The sequence below is a fragment of the Lissotriton vulgaris genome, chromosome 4_1 (assembly GCF_964263255.1).
Source record: "Lissotriton vulgaris chromosome 4_1, aLisVul1.2, whole genome shotgun sequence".
NCBI lineage: Eukaryota > Metazoa > Chordata > Amphibia > Caudata > Salamandridae > Lissotriton > Lissotriton vulgaris.
The window spans coordinates 886516690-886537106 of record NC_141691.1 but is presented as its reverse complement, the minus strand read 5'-3'; positions in this window follow the sequence as shown (position 1 = coordinate 886537106).

Below are 20417 nucleotides of genomic sequence, written 5' to 3'. Positions count from 1 at the left end.
TCGGCCTTTGAGGCGGCAACCACATCTCGCCGCTGTGAGCCTGGTAAGCCTGGGAGGCTGTTACTGCTCCTCACTCTATGAGCCTGATAAGCCTGGGAGGACACAACTGCATGTCGCTATGTGAGCCTGAATAGACTGGGAGGCCATAACTTTACACTGCCACGGAGATCCTGCTCGGCCTGGTAAGATGCAACTGTTGACTGATCTTTGCTGTGCTCACAAACAAGCCGCATTGCCAACACCTTATGGCATCAGTACAACAAAGAGGCTTCTGTGAAGGAAGAAGGTGCAGACTGTATTGTCTCACCATCCAATCTGCAAGAACTGGCACACAGGCATTGTAAGGCTTCTCTGCATCTGGAGCAAAAGGACTGAGACACACTACAACAGAGTCGAGCTTGGAGGCTTGAAACATTCTTTCCAAAAAAACACCAGGGTAAGAAAAAGTGGCCAGTAAGGCAATGATAAATTGCATCTGTGCCTCTGCCACCAGGTACGTGGGGAGGACTGTAGTTTCTATGGTTACCAGGGTGTGGATAGGATTGTAGATCAGGAGGGTGTAGTGCCTTCTGTAGAAGGCAATGAGACATAATCCTGTATTTGTCCCTCACCAATTGAATTGTGCAGTATTTAATTCCATTGATTGACAAACACTGGGCTGGACAATAAGTTATTGTATCTGCTGGTTGATTGTTGAGTTGTGAGCCCTTGTTTCCAAGCTGCTTCCATAAAATGCCTGTGACTGCTTACCTTCGCTACCTTTAGAGTCAAGTGCAGAAAGATGTTTACCTGGCAGAGTTAGTAAAACCATACTAGGATGAACCCTAGGACACCAATGGCAAATAACCTCAACCACCACGGGGCCAGTAGCCCCTTATTGACCTATGCCCCCTGAATATGGTTTGAAACCCACAGTCCTTTGCAAACTCACCCCTACATTTCTGCCGAAAAAGAAGATCCACCCGGACTGTGCGCGTACAGCAAGTTAAATCGTCCATGTATTAAAATATTAAAAGCAGGGTTGAAATAGCAAAGCCATTTGGTCTGTTTTGCATGCACCGAACAGCATTTTGTACATGCCTGAGTTTGTATGCATTGACACATGAAAGCCAGACCTAGTTGCTTTGTCAATGCTAATTTTGTTTGATATGCCAAATAAGGAGTGTACTGGGACTGAGAGTAGTATATGCTTCCTGCTGCTTTATGTGATAGATGCTGCTGTGTGACGGCATATGTTGTGTTCCACTAATGTACATTTAATGTCGCTACCGCCATTGTGGGCCACTCTATTGCTGTCTGATTGGTGGTACTGCAGGTAACGTGCAGTACCACCAATGCTGTACTATAATTGCTCACACGGTGTTGTTGCTAAATGATGACCAGGCTGTTGGTGTGCGTATGGTGCTGATATAGCACAATGCCAGCCTCCTGCAATAAAAGACAGGCAAGCAGGAGAGGCAAAGCTAATCTGAGGAGGCATCTGTGCTTGTCCCCGAGAAGGGGTCAGGCCTCAGCTTATGCCTTCCTGAAAATCATAAATCACATGGTTCAAGTATGTGGGTGGAACTCTGCCTTTACTCATCCATAAGGACGGTTTCCAAAAGAGCAAACATTGCTGGCAGTGTGTGTGAATGAGGTCTGAGCCTTTGTGAGAGTGAGCCCCACAACCACAAATGGATATTCACCACTCTCCTTGAGCAGGAAATATCAGCCATGCAACCCAGCATGAACCTGCTCTGGGTGCTGCTGGGTTTCCCCAAGCTGCTGGAGGAAGTGATCACTGCATACTTGCCAAAATTAAATAAGGAAAAATGGGTAGGAGCTTTCAGTTATACCAAAAAAAAAATTACATAGCCTTTCAGCCAGTGATATCATCACAGGAAATTGCATTAACCAGCCTCCAGCATTTGAGGCACTGGTATTATTTTTGGCAGATCTTGTCAAATTGGTAAAAATTCAGTTGTGATCAGTACTATCTGAATTCCTCAATTTGACATCATAGGCGCCAACTGTTGTCGCTGTCAGGCCTTCTTCCCCCAAAGATACATTTTGAGAAAAGGGCCACGCTGTGCTTCCTATTACATATTTTCAAAATGAGGTATTTAAAAAGTCACATGCAGTTATACTCTATTGTATCACTTCGTTGTCTACTCTACATCACCCGGTGCAATGTTTCTCGATAGCATAAATTATATACTATACTGTAAGCACATATGATATGGTTTCATACCCCATACAAAACAATAGGTGCAGAGCAGGTAAATAGGTGACCTAGGAACGAAACTGCACTGAATGATACAGTCTGTATCTTTGGAAATAATAAATCTCATAAACTGTAATGTAACACCTGTTTTACATACTGTGTGCCATTCTCTATTCCTGACACAGCCTTTAGCTCCTTAGTGCTTTCTTTTCAAATTGTATTTGTTATGCTTGTCTTGGCAGAAATTAAAAAAATCCTCATAACAGATATTATGTTACATAATGGTGCAACTATGATATACCTGGCTACTTCCATTGTATATCTGAGTATTGCTCAAACAACCCTAAGTACTGGTACCCGTATTACATTTCTATAGAACTAATAATAGGATCCTTACTGATTATTTTTTTGCATTTTCTTTTGTCCTTTTTTTCTTTGTGCCAGAAAGTAAAACAATCCTTAGAAGCAATACTAAGTTATGTCACAGTGTGGCTGTCATATACCAGGATACTGTAGATGTGTAACTGAGCATTGCTAAAACATCCCAGAATACTATATTTATTCTAGAAGGGGCATATTATCAAGCGACTTTTCGCTACTTTTGCGGCCCATTTCGCCAAAAAAGCGGCAAAATGAATATCGCTCTATTAGCAAGGACTCGCTAATGCTTGTTTCCTTGCGATAGTAGCCTGTTTTGACATCGCTTTGCATGCCAGCGATTTTTATCGCTAATGGCATGCAAAGTGGACGTTCTTCACTAAAAGTTAATGAAATATGTCGCTTAAAGAGCTTTGCACTATTATCAATGAAGACCCATATCTGTGAAGCTATGAATAAAGTTGCGCTGAGCACTGTTAATCACAGCTATTTAACACATGAAAAAAACATTACTTAACCACCTTTACAACGGGAGGTGGATTGATATGTTAAGTCCACGCTTGCCTATTAGCAATCTTTTCATTAGCGCACTCGCATTATTGCAGGATTTCTCACGCTAATGACCTCTATCACTGGATTTCACATCCCCTCTTAGCAAAGCGTTGATAATACGCCGCTAAGAGGGCGATGTGATCCAGCGATAGACTGCGATAACAGAAAACGCGCTAATCGTGTTTTGCGTTACTTATCGCATTCTGACGGTAATATGGCCCCAAATTCTGTAAAATATTTCAGTGGTACCTTTGTCAATTTTATGCCTTTTCATTCGTTTTTTTTTTTTTTTTTTGTCCCAGGATATGCAAAGCACCTTAGAAGCAATACCATATTTGCCATGTGCTAGTATATTTCCAATGTATATATTGGTGTTCCTCAAATAACTGGTATATACTGGTACTTATATTAAAATTCTTTTGAAAATGTCCACAGTACTGATAATATTATAATGTTTCTTTTATAGTTTGGTATTTTCTTTTTAAATAATTTTTTTAACTTTGGTTTTCAAAAACAAATAAAGTCCTTAGAAGTGATAATATGTTATGTCACAGTACAGTTATCTTATACCAGCATACTTTTAATGTATATCTGAATGTTGCTCTAACACTCCTGAGTGCCTTTAGTCATATTAAAGTGGTGCTCAAAATTTTCAGAGTGCTGTTAATAGTATGAGATATTTAATATGTCAACTTACCCAAGACACTTCTTAGCTATTCTAAGGTTCTGCTCAGTGTGCCGGCCTCTTATTTGATCACTGACGTTTAAAAAGGTTTAGGTTTGCTCATTGTGTGAGCGTGCTGTTAACTGTGCCAGGAGGCAGGGAATAGATAATGTTTGAAAATAAGACATAGCTCAGAAAAGACAAAGGGGCATATTACCAAGCAATAGCGATAATTATCACTATTGCTTGGTTAGAGACAAAAATTTACCGCAGAGCGGCGGCGATGTTTACCGCAAATAAACCTTGGTTTTACCAAGGTTTATCGCAAATGCGATAAAAATCGCCGCAATGCATGAATATCGCTGAAAAGTCAGCGATATTCATGCATTACCGAGCTAATGCTCTTAGCCATGTTATCCACCTCCCTTTGGATAACATGGCTAAGAACTGCTGAGGGCAGGTGTTAGCTTTTGGAGATATTCGCACTTAGCGCGAATATCTCCAAAAGTTGGTAATAGGAGATAGCGATGTTAGCGACTGTTTTCAGTCACTAACATCTTGGCCCGCCCACTTTGCATGTCATTAGTGATAAATATCACTGACATGCAAAGTGGGGGCCAAGATGGTCGCTATCTTCTACTAGCTGTCGCTAACTGTGTTAGTGACAGCTAGGTAATAGGGAGATAATTTTATCTTCGCTTTCTTGGCTTTTAAAGCCAAAAAAGCGGAGATTAACCCCCTTGATAATATGCACCAAAGTGCCTGATTCAGAGTTTGGGTAATGCACCGTTGTTCCTTTGTCTTGGTGGAACGGATCCGTTCATCAGGTCGGTGGTGTCTGTCGTGTTTAGGGTTTGGGCTTGTCAAATGCTCATCCGTCATGAAGGAAGAAGGACCATTGGCTGTCCTTCAGCCTCTGTCGTCAGCTCCTCGCACCCCGTCAATGGGCACCAATCCATAAAAGTTGGCATAGCAGACATCCATCATATTTAGAGTGGTCCCCATCGGAGTGGGATGTAACAACCCTTGTGATGGCGGACAACAGTGGCGGACAGGGTTTATGACAGTTGAAGCGTTCAACACACACCTGCTCAAATCAACTCATTGACAACAGCTGCAGTTCCCACTAGAAAAGAGACTCCTAAAAACACGTAATCTATTTAAAACTCAGAACAAGCAGCAGCTAAAGAGCTCCCTGGTGAAATATTTCAAACATAGTTGGTAAAAATCAATCCAGACTCTCAAAAAATAAACTAAATTTGATAGTGAATGAGATAGTTAGGATTTAGTCCCAGTTGGTTGGAGCCCAGGTCCAGACAACATCCAGGAGTCTGAGAATGGAAACATGGGACAGAATTCTGGCTAACAATAATGCTGTCTCTAACAGAATGCTGTCGCTCACAGCAAAATATCCGCAAGCATTGAAATGACCTGCTGGGGAGATTTTGTTCACTCAGTTTTAGTGAAGACCTAGCGGCCCAGGCAGCCAGTGACAGGTCTCCCAGGCCCCTCAACTTCATGCTTTTATAGCAGAAGGTGTTGTCCATGCTCTTTGCTAAAGGCATCATGACAATACAAGGCAGAGTGCAGACTGATGAGTGCAAACATTTGCTCTCTCTCGCTAACAAATTCACTTTCTTAGAACTCTGATACCCATATTCCCTAACACAAATCTCTGCACTGATGACAAACTATTCACACAAGTATGCTAAATGGTGTTTTTGCCAACTCATTACATTCCCAATGTAATCACAAATTAACATTTCCTCACCCTGTTACCCTATTCTCTTTAGCACAACCCATTAAAAACTCATCCAAACAGGTGTTACATCACATTTCCAACACAACTCACACCCTCCTCTATGTAACAGAAACATCCATCACGTTCCTCGCCCCTCTGTAAGGTGCAACCATCCTTATCATATTCAGATAGCACATACTATCTTTCAGAAGCCACTACAATGCCATGTCAAAAAAGGCAGTAGTACAAGTCTTACCAGATGAATCCATGTTTCTTATAATACATTGTTCAAGGTCTGGGTTTTCTTTTGCCTTATAACTGCATTTTGGGAGATAGAAAAATAAATAAAATAAGAATACTAAACTAGCACACATGATTCTAATGTATGTAAAATAAAACTCAAAAAATGATAAAGTGGGGGCCTGGCTAGATGAGCCACCATGGCAGACGTGATTTAGCTGCGCTCTGTCCTGCCTATTAATTATCCTACACTTATCCTACCTTCCATCCTGAGAAAGACGCCTTGAGGTTGACATCCCGACACCGGCAGTCGGTCACGGCACCTCACCGGCATTTTCGTGGTCTGGCGTGGCCGGAGCCAGGAGCTGTGGTCCCCGCGTTGTGAGGCCTGGTGTGATCCGGGGGAGCCGGGCGTCAGGTTTGGAGTGCCACGGGAGAGTGGCGCGCTGCTGGGACGGAGACGCGCACTCGGTTGGCAGAATTCTGGGGCAGTGGGCCCCCAAGAGGTGATCAAGGGGCATATCGGCCCCCCGGGGGCTCCTGTAGTGCGGCGGATGGGCAGCAGTCCCGGAGTGGAGGGCCTTCTTCTTTATCCTAGGGCCTCTGTGAGGTGGGGCCCAGCATCCGGCTGAAAAACCGGGAGGTGAAGTTTGGCGCGGCCTGGGAGCATAGTGGGCTGAGGGCACTGTGCTTGCGCTCTGTCTGGTGAGGTCCCGGAGCTGAGGGCCCGCAGAGAGGTGCTCGGGGGGGTGCATCGGCCCTAGGGGATAGCCCGCAGCGAGGTGAGGTTGCAGCTGGCCCTGAGCGTAGGGGGTCGCAGGCCCACAGGTGGACTGGGCCTGCGGAGGGTCATCGGGGCCTGGTGGCATAGGCCGAGTGTTGGCCCCACAGGTGACACTGGCCTGAAGGACGCCCAGCGGCCGTCGGATCGGGCTGCAGAGGTGAGGGGTGTGTTGTAGGGGCCAGAGCGGCACCCCGCAGTGAACATTGACGTGGTGCCACCCTAACTGGGAGTCCGGGGAGGGAAGTGTGGTGTGTCTGGCCGGACTAGTGGTGGCTGCGGAGGGCCTAGCTTGCGGCGCTGGACTGGGGACGGCCCTGCAGTGACCGGCCCGTGCCTGGCTGAAGAGGAGCATGTAGGTGGGGCCACCCTGGTGTCCAGTTGTCCCGCACCGGTGCCAGTGGAATTCTAGCAGAAGGCCAAGTCAGCGACCTGAGACGAGTGGAGAGACTGGAGGTGCCGGTTCACCGCAGGAGAGCGGCGGACCCTGGCTTGGGGGGCCTGCTGGTGGATCACGGCTGGCGCTGACTGTGGGGGTGCCTTCGCGAAGTGAGGTCTGGTGGAGGCAGTGTTCTGGACTTGAGTCAGGTCAGTGGGTGCCCGGAGGCAGGTGGTCATGATGAGGGGCATGGGCAGTAGTGGCGCCACAACCCATGGGCCTATCGATAAATTTACCGGGCCTGGCAGTGGGACTGGAGCAGCTGGGGGTCTGCGGGAGCCCGGGAAGGACCACGTGGCATTGATGGTGGCCATCACGCAATCCCGAGACATGTTGCACGCAGAGATCGGAGTGTTGGTCGCGCATGTCGGGCTCCTGCGACAGGACCTACGGAACGCTGTGTCCCACATTACAGAGGCCGTGACCAGGATCTCGGGGCTGGAAGACGATGTCGCGGCCCTGAAGCGGCAGGTGGCTAAGATGGAAAGCGTCCAGAAGGGCCTGGCGCTGCGGGCTGAGGATGCAGAGGGACGGGTGCGATGGAACAACCTGCGCTTTGTCGGATTTCCGGAGGGCTGTGAGAAAGACATTATAGAGCAGTTCCTGACTCAGTGGCTGGAGGGTTAGCTCCCCCCGATGCTGTGTCCCAATGCTTTGTGGTGGAGCGCGCCCACAGAGCTCTTATCCAGAAACCTCCGGCAGGGGCTCGGCCACGGCCGGTGATCGCGAAATTGTTGAACTATGACGACTGCAACGCAATCCTGAAACAGGCCAGAGCCAAGGAACCTTTGCTTTTTGAGAACTGTCCCATCATTATCTTCCCGGACTACACACGCCTAGTGCAGCAGCAGCGTCAGTCGTTCCAGGCGGCCAAGGCTCATCTCAGGGATCTCAAGCTTCCATATGCCCTGCTGTTCCCAGCCCGCCTGCGGATGGTGTTCCAGTCACATACCCACTTCTTTGACACGCAGGAGGAGGTTTTTAAGTGGACTGATGAGACGGTGAGGGTGCGGCCCCACACACCGCCGGGGCTTGACTCAGACTCCTCCGTGAGCGAGGCCCAGTTGAGATCCTCCAGGGGGCCTCGCAGGGAAGGAAACTGGTGCTCCCAGTCCTGATGGCGCTCCGCATCATAAACTGTAATGTAACACCTGTTTTACATACTGTGTGCCATTCTCTATTCCTGACACAGCCTTTAGCTCCTTAGTGCTTTCTTTTCAAATTGTATTTGTTATGCTTGTCTTGCCAGAAATTAAAAAAATCCTCATAACAGATATTATGTTACATAATGGTGCAACTATGATATACCTGGCTACTTCCATTGTATATCTGAGTATTGCTCAAACAACCCTAAGTACTGGTACCCGTATTACATTTCTATAGAACTAATAATAGGATCCTTACTGATTATTTTTTTGCATTTTCTTTTGTCCTTTTTTTCTTTGTGCCAGAAAGTAAAACAATCCTTAGAAGCAATACTAAGTTATGTCACAGTGTGGCTGTCATATACCAGGATACTGTAGATGTGTAACTGAGCATTGCTAAAACATCCCAGAATACTATATTTATTCTAGAAGGGGCATATTATCAAGCGACTTTTCGCTACTTTTGCGGCCCATTTCGCCAAAAAAGCGGCAAAATGAATATCGCTCTATTAGCAAGGACTCGCTAATGCTTGTTTCCTTGCGATAGTAGCCTGTTTTGACATCGCTTTGCATGCCAGCGATTTTTATCGCTAATGGCATGCAAAGTGGACGTTCTTCACTAAAAGTTAATGAAATATGTCGCTTAAAGAGCTTTGCACTATTATCAATGAAGACCCATATCTGTGAAGCTATGAATAAAGTTGCGCTGAGCACTGTTAATCACAGCTATTTAACACATGAAAAAAACATTACTTAACCACCTTTACAACGGGAGGTGGATTGATATGTTAAGTCCACGCTTGCCTATTAGCAATCTTTTCATTAGCGCACTCGCATTATTGCAGGATTTCTCACGCTAATGACCTCTATCACTGGATTTCACATCCCCTCTTAGCAAAGCGTTGATAATACGCCGCTAAGAGGGCGATGTGATCCAGCGATAGACGGCGATAACAGAAAACGCGCTAATCGTGTTTTGCGTTACTTATCGCATTCTGACGGTAATATGGCCCCAAATTCTGTAAAATATTTCAGTGGTACCTTTGTCAATTTTATGCCTTTTCATTCGTTTTTTTTTTTTTTTTTTTTTTTGTCCCAGGATATGCAAAGCACCTTAGAAGCAATACCATATTTGCCATGTGCTAGTATATTTCCAATGTATATATGGGTGTTCCTCAAATAACTGATATATACTGGTACTTATATTAAAATTCTTTTGAAAATGTCCACAGTACTGATAATATTATAATGTTTCTTTTATAGTTTGGTATTTTCTTTTTAAATAATTTTTTTAACTTTGGTTTTCAAAAACAAATAAAGTCCTTAGAAGTGATAATATGTTTTGTCACAGTACAGTTATCTTATACCAGCATACTTTTAATGTATATCTGAATGTTGCTCTAACACTCCTGAGTGCCTTTAGTCATATTAAAGTGGTGCTCAAAATTTTCAGAGTGCTGTTAATAGTATGAGATATTTAATATGTCAACTTACCCAAGACACTTCTTAGCTATTCTAAGGTTCTGCTCAGTGTGCCGGCCTCTTATTTGATCACTGACGTTTAAAAAGGTTTAGGTTTGCTCATTGTGTGAGCGTGCTGTTAACTGTGCCAGGAGGCAGGGAATAGATAATGTTTGAAAATAAGACATAGGTCAGAAAAGACAAAGTGCCTGATTTAGAGTTTGGGTAAGGGACCGTTGTTCCTTTGTCTTGGTGGAACGGATCCGTTCATCAGGTCGGTGGTGTCTGTCGTGTTTAGGGTTTGGGCTTGTCAAATGCTCATCCGTCATGAAGGAAGAAGGACCATTGGCTGTCCTTCAGCCTCTGTCGTCAGTTCCTCGCGCCCCGTCAATGGGCACCAATCCCTCAAAGTTGGCATAGCAGACATCCATCCTATTTAGAGTGGTCCCCATCGGAGTGGGATGTAACGACCCTTGTGATGGCGGACAACAGTGGCGGACATGGTTTATGACAGTTGAAGCGTTCAACACACACCTGCTCAAATCAACTCATTGACAACAGCTGCAGTTCCCACTAGAAAGGAGACTCCTAAAAACACGTAATCCATTTAAAACTCAGAACAAGCAGCAGCTAAAGAGCTCCCTGGTGAAATATTTCAAACATAGCTGGTAAAAATCAATCCAGACTCTCAAAAAATAAACTAACTTTGATAGTGAATGAGATAGTAAGGATTTAGTCCCAGTTGGTTGGAGCCCAGGTCCAGACAACATCCAGGAGTCTGAGAAGGGAAACATGGGATAGAATTCTGGCTAACATGAATGCTGTCTCTAACAGAATGCTGTCGCTCACAGCAAAATATCCGCAAGCATTGAAATGACCTGCTGGGGAGATTTTGTTCACTCAGTTTTAGTGAAGACCTAGCGGCCCAGGCAGCCAGTGACAGGTCTCCCAGGCCCCTCAACTTCATGCTTTTATAGCAGAAGGTGTTGTCCATACTCTTTGCTAAAGGCATCAGGAGAATTCAAGGCAGAGTGCAGACTGATGAGTACAAACACTTGCTCTCTCTCGCTAACAAATTCACTTTCTTAGAACTCTGATACCCATATTCCCTAACACAAATCTATGCACTGATGACACACTATTCACACAAGTATGCTAAATGGTGTCTTTGCCAACTCATTACATTCCCAATGTAATCACAAATTAACATTTCCTCACCCTGTTACCCTATTCTCTTTAGCACAACTCATAAAAAACTCATCCAAACAGGTGTAACATCACATTTCCAACACAACTCACACCCTCCTCTATGTAACTCAAACATCTATCACGTTCCTCGCCCCTCTGTAAGGTGCAACCATTCTTTCTTATCATATTCAGATAGCACATACTATCTTTCAGAAGCCACTTCAATGACCTGTCAAAAAGGGCAGTAGTACAAGTCTGACCAGATGAATCCATGTTTCTTGGAATACATTGTTCAAGGTCTGGGTTTTCTTTTGCCTTATAACTGAATTTTGGGAGTTAAAAAAATAAATAAAATAAGCGTACTAAACTAGCACACATGATTCTAATGTATGTAAAATAAAAATAAAAAAATGGAAAAGTGGGGGCCTGGCTAGACGAGCCACCATGGCGGACGTGATTTAGCTGTACTCCGTCCTGCCTACTAATTATCCTACACTTATCCTACCTTCCATCCTGAGAAAGACGCCTTGGGGTTAACATCCCGACACCGGCAGTTGGTCACGGCACCTCGCCGGCATTTACGTGATCTGGCGTGGCCGGAGCCCGGAGCTCTGGTCCCCGCGTGGTGAGGCCTGGTGTGGTCCAGGGGAGCCGGGCATCAGGCTTGGAGTGCCACGGGAGAGTGGCGCGCTGCTGGGACGGAGACGCGCACTCGGCTGGCAGGATTCTGGGGCAGTGGGCCCCCAAGAGGTGATCAAGGGGCATATTGGCCCCCGGGGGCTCCTGTAGTGCGGTGGATGGGCAGCAGTCCCAGAGTGGAGGGCCTTCTTCTTTATCCTAGGGCCTCCGTGAAGTGGGGCCCAGCATCCGGCTGAGAAACCGGGAGGTGAAGTTTGGCGCGGCCTGGGAGCATAGTGGGCTGAGGGCGCTGTGCTCGCGCTCTGTCTGGTGAGGTCCCGGAACTGTGGGCACGTAGAGAGGTGCTCGGGGGGGGACGCATCGGCCCTAGGGGGAAGCTCGCAGCGAGGCGGGATGCAGCTGGCCCTGAGCGTAGGGGGTCGCAGCCCCACAGGTGGACTGGGCCTGCGGAGGGTCATTGGGGCCTGGTGGCATAGGCTGAGTGTTGGCCCCACGGGTGACACTGGCCTGAAGGACACCCAGCGGCAGTCGGATCGGGCTGCAGAGGTGAGGGGTGTGTCGTAGGGGCCGGAGCGGCGCCCCGCATTGAACATTGACGTGGTGCCACCCTAACTGGGAGTCTGGGGAGGGAAGTGTGGTTTGTCTGGCCGGACTAGTGGTGGCTGCGGAGGGCCTGGCTTGCAGCGCTGGACTGGGGACAGCCCTGCAGTGACCGGCCCATGCCTGGCTGAAGAGGAGCATGTAGGTGGGGCAAGCCTGGTGTCCAGTTGTCCCGCACCGGCGCCGGTGGAATTCTAGCAGAAGGCCAAGTCAGCGACCTGAGACGAGTGGAGAGACTGGAGGTGCCAATTCACAGCGGGAGAGCGGCGGACCCTGGCTTGGGGGGCCTGCTGGTGGATCACGGCTGGCGCTGACTGTAGGGGTGCCTTCGCGAAGTGAGGTCTGGTGGAGGCAGTGTTCTGGACTTGAGCCAGGTCAGTGGGCGCCAGGAGGCAGGTGGTCATGATGAGGTGCAAGGGCAGCAGTGGCGCCGCAACCCATGGGCCTATCGATAAATTTACCGGGCCTGGCGGTGGGACTGGAGCAGCTGGGGTTCAGCGGGAGCCCGGGCCGGACAACGCGTCATTGATGGCGGCCATCACGCTATCCCGAGACATGTTGCACGCAGAGATCGGAGCGGTGGTCGCGCATGTCGCGCTCCTGCGACAGGACCTACGGAACGCTGTGTCCCGCATTACAGAGGCTGAGACCAGGATCTCGGGGCTGGAAGATGATGTCGCGGCCCTGAAGCGGCAGGTGGCCAAGATGGAAAGCGTCCAAAAGGGCCTGGCGCTGCGGGCTGAGGATGCAAATGGACGGGTGCGATGGAACAACCTGCGCTTTGTCGGATTTCCGGAGGGCTGTGAGAAAGGCATTATAGAGCAGTTCCTGACTCAGTGGCTGGAGGGTTAGCTCCCCCCGATGCTGTGTCCCAGTGCTTTGTGGTGGAGCGGGCCCACAGAGCTCTTATCCAGAAACCTCCGTCAGGGGCTCGGCCAAAGCCGGTGAATGCAAAATTGTTGAACTATGATGACCTCAACACAATCCTGAAACAGGCCAGAGCCAAGGAACCTTTGCTTTTTGAGAACTGTCCCATCATGATCTTCCGGGACTACACACGCCTAGTGCAGCAGCAGCGTCAGTCGTTCCAGGCGGCCAAGGCTCATCTCAGGGATCTCAAGCTTCCATATGCCCTGCTGTTCCCAGCCCACCTGCGGATGGTGTTCCAGTCACATACCCACTTCTTTGACTTGCAGGAGGAGGTTTTTAAGTTGACTGATGAGACGGTGAGGGTGCGGTCCCACACACCGCCGGGGCTTGACTCAGACTCCTCCATGAGCGAGGCCCAGTTGAGATCCTCCAGGGGGCCTCGCAGGGAAGGAAACTGGTGCTCCCAGTCCTGATGACGCTCCGCATCCGGTGGTGCCTCGGCCCGGGAGTCCCCGGCCTCTGGACAGCAAATGGCGGACCCATGACTCTTGTATCCTAAGGTTTAAGTGATGTCGGGTGTTCCTCCTCGGGCTTTGACAGCTATGTCTTATTCCCTGTATGAGTGAGGGAGGTAAGATATGGGCTGATTCCCCCCCTTTGCTTGGCTTAGCATGGGCGGGGGTGGACCTAAGAAGTATGGGCTGTAGGGTGGGGATCCATTAGCTTGGGGGACTTTGGGCCTCACGTTGGGGGTCAGAAGCAATCCTTGTCGCTACAGGTACTTCAACTGTTTTGAGGTGTGGGGTGAGGGGGTGGGGGGTCAGTTGTTTGGGGAGGTGTTTGTTTTGTTTGGGGTTAAGTCATACAGTCACCAGGGATTCCCTCCATTTGGTGTATGCATGCCAGTGTGCCCCGGCGTCTGGGTGGCGAACTGGCCGATTTCTGATGGCGCATTGTATGGATAAAGCCTCGGGGTCCCAAAATACCCTCCGTATACTTAGCTGGAATGTGTGTGGGGTATTAGAAAAAATAAAAATGGGAGCGGTCCTGCGCCAAGCGAAACGAGCTCGGGCTGACATACTTTTTCTACAGGAAACGCACTTTCTAGGCACTAAGGCAACCTGTTTGCCACGCTATGGCTTCCAGCAGGTCTTTCATGCAGGCTTTGTGAGAGGGTCCAGGGGAGTGCTATCCTGGTGCACCGTAGAATTCCCTTCATCCACACGAAACTATGGGCCGATGCACAGATGAGATACCTGTTTGTCAAGGGCACGCTTGGGGAGGACCCTCTAGTGTTTGGCTGTGTCTATGCCCCGCCGCCACTGCAGTGGTCTTTGGTGAAGAAATTGTTTGAGACTTGGGTGGAAATCCCAGACAAGCTAGCAGTGATTGGGAGGGACTGAAACGATGTTCTAGATGGCACCAAGGATCAATACAGGCCGGGGGGGTGCCCGAGTGTAGGCCATTCCACAAAACTGCGGGACATGGTGGTGAGGCTGGACTGGGTGGATACGTGGCAGCACCTTCATGGGGATAAACGGAAGTATACCTTTCTCTCGGCCGTCCACAAATCCTTCTCCAGGTTGGACTATATTTTTGTACCCAGGGTAGCGGCTGGACGAGTAAAATCGGCGGCAATCCTCCCAAGAGGCCTTTCTGACCATTCGCCTATTTCCATCGAGCTCCAGCTGGGCAGTGGGCGGAAGCCATTCCGCTGGCGCCTTTCAGTGTGGCACCTTCAACAGGATGACAATGGGAAGCGACTATGGGAAGTGCATGAGTGAGGCGATTACCGATGATCTAATCGGGAAGGTTTGGTATCTAGCGCCGGGATGTTGTGGGAGGCACTGAAGCCCAATCTCCGGGAAGTGGATATTGCCTGGTGTGCGGCGGCTCGAAAGCTGCGGCGGGCAGGGCTGGTGCGCGCATAGGCGGAGATTCAGGAGTTGGAGCGCCAGGGGCGCTAAGCGGGTGAGACACAGGAGGTGTGCCGGCTCCTTCTGGCGCAACAGTCCTATGCGGCTCTCCTTATGGATGAGGCGCGACAGGTGTGGCTTGCTGCACGCAGTAGAATTTGTCAATGGGGAGATAAGTCTGGCAAAATGCTGCATTGGCTCTGTCAGGGGACCTTCCATGGGCAGACATGCTGGGGATCATTGATGGAGCGGGTGCACTGCTGACGGACCCAGGGGACTTGGCGGAGAGTTTCGCTGCGTACTATGCAGACCTATATGCCCCACAGGAGTGCCTACCAGAATATATGGTGGACAAGTTCATAGCTGACTCCTAGAGCGGTATCGGCTGTGGTGCGGGATAGGTTAGAGCTCCCTCTGACTGATGAGGAACTGAGCATGGCCCTGGGTAAGCTCAATTCGGGAAAGGCCCCAGGTCCAAATGGGTTCCCCAGCGAGTTTTTCAAGAAATATAATCTAAAATTTGCCTCTCACTACCGGGCGGCGCTGGAGGAGGCCAGGGACTGGGGCAGGCTCCCTCCAGACTGGTGCCATGCGGATGTGGTGGTGTTCCACAAGCCGGGTGGACCCCCAGAGCACCATGCCTCCTATCGCCCGATTTTGCTCTTAAATGTTGAGGCTAAGGTCTTGGCCAAGGCATTGGCCAACCGGCTTCTTCCTCATATTTAGGAGCTTGTCCACCTGGACCAGGCTGGCTTTATGCCTCATAGGGAGACCAGGCACAATATTAGATGGGCTCACATGGCGGTGGAAGCGATCCGCCGTACGGGGCGGCAGGCTGTGCTCCTCCTTGCAGATATGGACAGGACATTTGATTAGTTAAGCTGGGTCTATCTGTTTGCGCAGCTGACCCGGCTAAATCTTGGGCCTCACTTCCTGTCCTATCTGCGTCTTCTCTACACTGACTTGACGGCCTCCGTTCGAGTGGCGGGGGCGGTATCGTCCAGGTTTCAGATTCAACAAGGTACCCGGCAGGGGTGCCCCCTCTCGCCCTACCTATTCGTCCTGGCTATGGAGCCTCTGGCGGCATGGGTACGCATGGATGCGCAGCTGAGCGGGTTTGAGTGGACACCTGGGGAGACTGACAGAATTGCATTATATGTAGATGATGTCCTCTTTTTTCTTACAGATCTTAATAGATCAGGGCTGTGTCTCCTGCGGATAATGCAGATCTTTGGTGAATCAACAGGGCTCTATATGAACCCTCTAAAGTCCACACTATGGGTGCTGGGGGAGCGGACACCAGAGGTGGGCAATTGGGCATCTTCACTCCAGGTGGCGGTTGGGGGTTTCAAGTATCTGGGGGTTTTGCTGTCGGAGGTCTCGGCTGTGTCCTGGGAGCAATATCTGGCGCCGGTTTGGAAACGTGTGCAGGCTGACCTAAGAACCTGGTCATGTATGCCGCTTACTATTTATGGTAGGTCGGCAATTTTTTAAAATGGTAGCGCTCCCCCGCCTGCTGTATCAACTGCAAAATCACCCATATCCGATATCGCCGGTTTGGTTCTGTCAAGTGAACTCCACCCTGGGGCAGTTTTTGTGGGGGGGAGGCGCGGTGCACATTGCATAGCGTGTTTCCTATCCACCTGTTGTGGAGGACTGGCATCCTCTGATATTCTTTCCTACTATCAGGCCTCCCATCTTTTGGTGTTGAACGAGTGGTGGTATGGCGACAGGGGTGACTCAGCGTACGCCATGGAACGCTACTTGATGGGCTCCCACACGTTACACATTCTCCTTTACACAGCGTTGTTGCGGATTGTGTTGCCGGCGGCAACTCGAGTGGTGTTTCGTATCTGGCGACAGGCATTGCGCCGGATGGGGTGGTGGAATACCCTGACAGCGGAGCCCCCCCTGTGGAACAATGGGCGGTTTCCCGGCCGGGCGACGTTACAGGGCTTTAGGGGATGGGACAGCATAGGCATTTTGACCCTGGGAGATGTACGACGGGGTACGACACTTAAGTCGTTCCAGGATCATCAGGGAGGAATTTGCTATGCCTCCGTCCCAGTTCTTTAGGTACCTCCAATTTCGGCATGCATTGTCCCCAGTCTGGAGGGGTTGTAGTTCCTTCCTGAGTTCAGCCCGCTAGAGGCAAAAGTGTTTATGGGGGACCTGGAGAAAAAGAAAATATCCCGCATCTACCAGACACTAGTCACGCACTGTTCCTCTACCCTGCAGAGGCTCCGGGAGCAATGGGAGGAAGACGTAGGCGAGTTAGAGGAGGAGGACTGGCGGGAGACTCTGGCTGCTCCCAGGGGTGCCGCCATAGCCATGCGTCTCCGCCTCATCCAATTTAAGTATCTCCACAGAGTCTACTTTACCAGGGTTTGGGTCTGGAGGGCGGGACTGATTACTTCACCGGACTGCCTCCGCTGCAATTGGGAGGAAGGGTCCTTCATACACACTGTTTGGAGCTGTGGATTCCTTGATCGGTTCTGGAGGGGGGTCCTGGCCTGTTTGTCGGAGGTACTAGGATGGGTGCTCCCGCGCTCGCCACAGTTTGCCCTGCTGCATGTCATGGAGGGGGAGGGGGTAACCTCTACAAAAGGCACCTGTTGTTACTCTGCCTTACTACGGCCAAAAGAGACATCGTTAAGGGCTGGAAGGACTCACAGGCCCCGTCCGTGGCCATCCGGAAGAAGGGACTGGACTTTTGTATGGGGATGGAGCAGCCAATATTTGTGGCCAGGGGGTGCCCGTGCAAACATTATAAAATCTGGAAGCGCTGGGCAGATTATGGGGTCTGTGGCTTGAACCCCCTGTGGAGCAGGAGGACCTTCCATGGGAGGGGTGATGGGGCAGGTGCTTTGGACCTAAGGGACTTGGGGCTAGGGAGGCGGGTGTGCTTGTGCATGTTTTACCTTTTCTTGTTGTGTGTTGCTCGATATGGGTGGGTAGGGCCTGGTGGTGGATGTGCGACTCAGGGGTAGTGGGTAGTTGGGGTGGAGGGGAGGTGGGGGAACCAGGGTTTGGAGGGGGAGTAGGGAGGGTAGGAGGGTTGTTCAAAGAGTGCTTGGTTATACACTAGTTATTTCGCGCATGTTTTTTAATTTTTTTTTTTAAGTTTTATTGTTTTATGCAAGGAACAGACACAGTACAGAAATTTTACATGAATACATAGCTTAGGCCCCACAAATGTTTTAAAACAAAAGCAATTAAGCCATACAATACAAAAAGGAGAAAAGCAGAAAAAAACATGCAGATATTGAGGCTATTTCATACCAACATACCGTTACTGAAAAGGAGAGAAAAGCAAACAGAAGTATCAAAACAATTACAGCAATTACAGACCATTCATTTTATCCATTCGGTGATAGGGTTCCAAATTTTTAGCCCTATACTGCGCTTACGAATACTCTTAGTTTTATATATTGCGATGTCTAGATTATACATAGATAATAACTGAGCTCTCCACCCCAAAAAAGAGGGAGGCTCAGGGGAGATCCACTCTCTGGAAATACACCCCTGTAAGACGGACATACAAATAAACAGAAAAGAGGTCCGGTCCTTGGATGTAGTCAGACATGTGGAATCAGTCCGAAGCAGCACCATCTCAGCATTTATACATATGGGAGGACCCAATATTTCCACCAAGAAATTTTGTATGGAAATCAGTAAGGGGCCAAGTTTACAACATGAAAAAAACATATGTTGAGCATCAGCTGCAAAACCGCCGCATCTTTTACAGCTAGCTCGTGGACCGGTATTCCATTTAGATACTTTCCTGGGGGAATAATACAAGTAATGTAAAACCATATAATGTTGGGCCAACATCTTACCCGATATCAGCACCTCTTTGGCCAAATTAATAGAAGAATAAAGATTAATAGTTGGTATGTTTAATTTAGTTCTCCATCTCTCCTGACACTGATCCAGATCTTCTGGAAGTAACTGAATCAAACAGGAGTAGAAGAAACCAATTGGTAGCCCCTTTCCCATCCCTTCCAATAGCGGGAATTGTTTAAACCAAATTTCATATTGCCCCAGCCGTGGAGAAATTTTTAAAAATCATTTTTATGTACTCCATATTTACATTGTAGCTCGTTGAATAGTAATGGTTGGAAATTAGAAAACATGTCACCTAAATTACTTATCCCCAAATGATGCCATTTCCAGGTGGTTACATCTCAAAAGATATTAGGTAGAATATCAGCGGCCTCAACTGGAGTGTAGTAGTTTATCTGAGGAAGTCCAATATATCGCCTAATTTGTCTCCACACAGAAAATGCGGAGATCAGCACCTTAAACTTGTTTTTTTTATAGGAACTAGGGGCATATTACCAATAACTAGCGATAATTATCGCTATGTTGGCTTAGCGGCAATATTTTTATCGCCGAGCTGCGGAGATTTTTATCGCTTAGGAACCTTGCTATTATCAAGGTTTATCTCCTAAGCGATAAAAATTGGCCAAAATGCATGAATATCGATGAAAAGTCAGCAATATTCATGCATTACCGAGCTAATGCTCTTAGCCATGTTATCCACCTACCATTGGATAACATGGCTAAGAACTGCTTTGGGGCAGGTGTTAGCTTTTGGAGATATTCACGCTTAGCGCGAATATCTCCAAAAGTTGGTAATAGGAGATAGCGATGTTAGTGACTGTTTCCAGTCGCTAACATCTTGGCACGCCCACTTTGTATGTCATTAGTGATAAATGTCACTGACATGCAAAGCGGGGCCCAAGATGGTCGCTATCTCCTACTAGCTGTCGCTAACTGGTGTTAGCGACAGCTAGGTAATAGGGAGATCATTTTATCTCCGCTTTCTTGGCTTTTAAAGCCAAAAAAGCAGAGATAAACCCCCTTGATAATATGCCCCTAGGTTCCAAGATTTTCAGGAGGCAGCCGTTGTCTTTCTCCCCAATAAAGAATTTATAAATTGTGGGTGTATGACACTTCAATAAACCACATTTTTCCCCAATAACTAAAGGAGAAATAAATTGCAAAACGGATGCCCAGTAATAGAATACGAAATAAGGTATACCCCATCCTCCCTTGGATCTTGGGAGTGCCATTTTTTTGAATGCCCTTCTGTTTCGTTTGTACCCCCAAAGAAATCTTGACGTGACATTTTCAAGTTTTTTCAAACAAGATAAAGAAAATTCTAATGGTACAGATCTAAATAAATAGAGAAATTTAGGGAGGACCAGCATTTTTAAAACATTTGCTCTTTCGTATAGGGATAAATGCAAGTGATTAAGGCGCTCTAGAGTAGACCTGACTCTGAAACTGGAATGAAGTTGATCTCCGGAATCCTACTTACGGGTGAAGTAATTTTAACATCAAGATATGTGGCCTCAGTGACCACGATTGTATTCCTTGGGACATCATCCCGACGTATAATGCCTGAGTTTTATTTATGTTAAACTTATATCCCGCAAAATGACCAAACTGCTTAGCCAAGGTTACAATTGGGGTGGGGTCGCACACTACTCACACACCAGCGGGATCAACCCTAAGGACTGTGGTAAATGTAGTTTGTGTTCCGCGATGCATCTTCTTTCGATTCTCTGCTATCTTCGCTCTCTTCACCATCC